Source organism: Oncorhynchus mykiss, chromosome 7 (genome assembly GCF_057628025.1).
Source record: "Oncorhynchus mykiss isolate SJ-2025 chromosome 7, ASM5762802v1, whole genome shotgun sequence".
In the NCBI taxonomy this organism is placed as follows: domain Eukaryota; kingdom Metazoa; phylum Chordata; class Actinopteri; order Salmoniformes; family Salmonidae; genus Oncorhynchus; species Oncorhynchus mykiss.
The window spans coordinates 43,548,976-43,552,500 of NC_143028.1; positions in this window are offsets into that span (position 1 = coordinate 43,548,976).

A 3,525-nucleotide genomic window follows, 5' to 3' on the forward strand; every position below is an offset into this window, starting at 1 on the left:
AAAACTGGACACATGAATGTTCATGCAACATCCCATGAAAGTGCCTAGAACAATGGGGTATTCTGGGAACATGGTAACCACATTCTGGGTCAATTCTGTTTGCCGTTAAGGGAATGTTCTAACTCTAGTGCCAAAACATGATAAATAGTTGCTAAAATACATTGAATGTTCCCAGAATGACAGAAAACTGGACACTCAAACTTCAGGAGAACATTACGGGTAACATTACAAAAACATTACAAATCGGTGAACAATGTGAACAAATAATTAATGATATACTGTATTTCGAAAATAAACGAAAATAAAAAACATTACATATTTGTTCCTAGTTTAAATTGCAGAGCAGATGGGAGGGATTTGCCCGTGGAAGGAACAGGCTCACACCAATTCACACCTCTATCAAAAACCTCAAGCTATCAGGTGAATTTCCACTATGCTTTCAAATCACTTGTTTTAGGCCAATAGTGTCGTAATAGTGCCTGCGGTTAGACAGTCTTTTTTTTTTTTTACAGATCCTTTTAGTTGACTATTGTTTTAGCACTTGGTAATAATTTGTATTCGTGAATTGTTTTAAACTTGAGTTGAATCACTTTTGACGGACGGACGGACGGACGGACGGACGGACGGACGTCAAATTTGTCAAAGCAAAGGAAAAACACTTGAATGAGTAGGTGTTCTAAAACGACAGACAGAGACAAGGGCAGGAGACAGCATCTAATGTAGAAAAGGCAGAAGTTTGTGGCACAGTACTTGTAACGCCCTGCCACCTTCAGGACAAGTTGATGTATATGAGGATCCTACCTCTCCTCTCTCTGTCCTCTCTCTCTCTCCCCTCTCTCTCTCGCTCTCTCTCCCCTCTCTCTCTCTCTCAATCTCTCTCTCTCTACTTGAAGGGAGCTTTTATTTTCGGGGTGACGGACGGACGGACGGACACATTTTTAAAATGATAAATTCAAGCATTGCATTTCATGGTCTGGAATGTATGTATGTATGACGGAAAAAATAAAAAAATAAATCCAAAAAGTATTAGCATTAGTCACGTAAACACAGAAATAAACAAATGGTATAAAAAATAAACGTTTTTAAAAACATCGAAACGCATGCACAAGCATTTAACATCCCAAAATAATAAACAGATCAGTCAGTCCATTTACTGTTATTGCATGTCACTTTGATACAAAGGGGCAACAAAAAGAAAACTGAAAAACATGTGACGGACGGACAACAGGGAGAGATTGGGAGATCGCTGGAAGGGTTGTGTTCGTCTGACTTCAAACAGAGGATTGTGTCGCGGGTGTGGAGAGACATTCTTGTCAGGGGTCGGGTGGGGTGGACGGAGGGAGGGTTGAGGGGATGGAGGAAAAGGTGGAAGGGAGACAGAAATAGGAAAAGATCATTGAGAATGTTGTCGTTGCGTCCATCTACTGCATATACAGTTGAAGTCGGAAGTTTACATACACTTTAGCCAAATACATTTCAACTCAATTTTTCACAATTCCTGACATTTAATCCTAGTAAAAATTCCCTGTCTTAGGTCAGTTAGGATCACCACTTTACTTTAAGAATGTGAAATGTCAGAATAATAGTAGAGAGAATGATTTATTTTTAGTGCTTCACAGTTGGGATGGTGTTCTTTGACTTGCAAGCCTCCTCCTTTTTCCTACAAACATAACGATGGTCATTATGGCCAAACAATTCAATTTGTGTTTCATCAGACCAGAGGACATTTATCCAAAAAGTATTCTCTTTGTCCCCATGTGCAGTTGCAAACTGGCTTTTTTATGGCGGTTTTGGCGCAGTGGCTTCTTCCTTGCTGAGCTCCCTTTCAGGTTATGTCTATGTAGGACTCATTTTATTGTGGAAATAGATACTTTCGTACCTGTTTCCTCAAGCATCTTCACAAGGTCCTTTGCTGTTGTTCTGGGATTGATTTGCACTTTTCGCACCAAAGTACGTTCATTTCTAGGAGACAGAATGCATTTCCTTCCTGAGCGGTATGACGGCTGCGTGGTCCCATGGTGTTTATACTTGCGTACTGTTGTTTGTACAGATGAAGTTGGTACCTTCAGGCGTTTGGAAATTGCTCCCAAGGATGAACCAAACTTGTGGGGGTCTATTAGCCTATCAGAAGCTTCTAAAGCCATGACATAATTTTCTGGAATTTTCCAAGCTGTTTAAAGGCACAGTCAACTTAGTGTATGTAAACCTCTGACCCACTGGAATTGTGATACAGTGAATTATAATTGAAATTATCTGTCTGTAAACAATTGTTGGAAAAATGACTTGTCATGCACAAAGTAGATGTCCTAACCGTCTTGCCAAATCTATAGTTTGTGAACAAGAAATTTGTGGAGTGGTTGAAAAACGAGTTTTAATGACTCCAACCTAAGTGTCTGTAAACTTCCGACTTCAACTGTATACAGTGCATAGTGCACTTGTCTTCACATTTTACTGCCTTAAAATTAAATCTAAAAAGGGATTAAATTAGATTTTTTTTCCTACAGATCTACACAACATACATCCCATTTTCAAAGTGAAAGAGAATTACAGAACATTTTCCAAATTAATACAATAAGGTTTGAGACAAGGTTTGAATAGTGCTGCATTTTTTAAAAACAAAAATAATGGATATATGTTGCTATTAGAGTCATAGGATAACTATAGTTCTAACTATGCTTTGTGGAAAGTAACTATTTTTCCGGGGGAACAAATAGTTTATTTTGAGGTGACTACAACTATTTGAGTACAGATCTCAGAAGGTAACTACTTTTGTAAGCAATTTGAAAACAGATTTGAGAAAGCAACTACTTAAAAAAAAAACATTTGATTACATTTCTCGTGAAGTGACTACTTTTCGGAAACTTTTGGATTGGCTGCCTTCATCAAATGGCAGGGCTGTATCTGAAACTGCATGTTGAAGATAGAAATAGAAGGAATAGAGCACACACAATCTCTTATACTATTCTAATTTATCTGACAGTCATATTTGAAGTTTCATTCCAGAATGCTACAGTGCCTTCAGAAAGTATTCAAACCTCTTGAGTTTTTTCCACATTTGTTGTGTTAAAGCATGAATTTTAAATCGATTAAATCAATATTTTTTTTGTCACTGTCCTACACACAATACCCCATAATGTCAAAGTGGAATTATGTTTTTCAAAACATTTTTACAAGTGAATTATGAAAAGCTGAAAGGTCTTGAGTCAATAAGTATTCAACCCCTTTGTTATGGCAAGCCTCAATAAGTTTAACCAGTCACATAATAAGTTGCATGGACTCACTCTGTGTGCAATAATAGAGTGATTACCTCACCTCTGGACCCCACAAATACGTACGTTCCCTCAGTCGAGCAGTGAATTTCAAACACAGATTCAACCACAAAGACCAGGGAGGTTTTCTAATGCAGGAACATTCCCGGTCTTCTTGGTAAACAACTCCAGTGTAGATTTGGCCTTGTTTTTTTAGGTTATTGTCCTGCTGAAAGGTGAATTAATCTCCCAGGTGACGGGTAGAAAGCAGACAGAA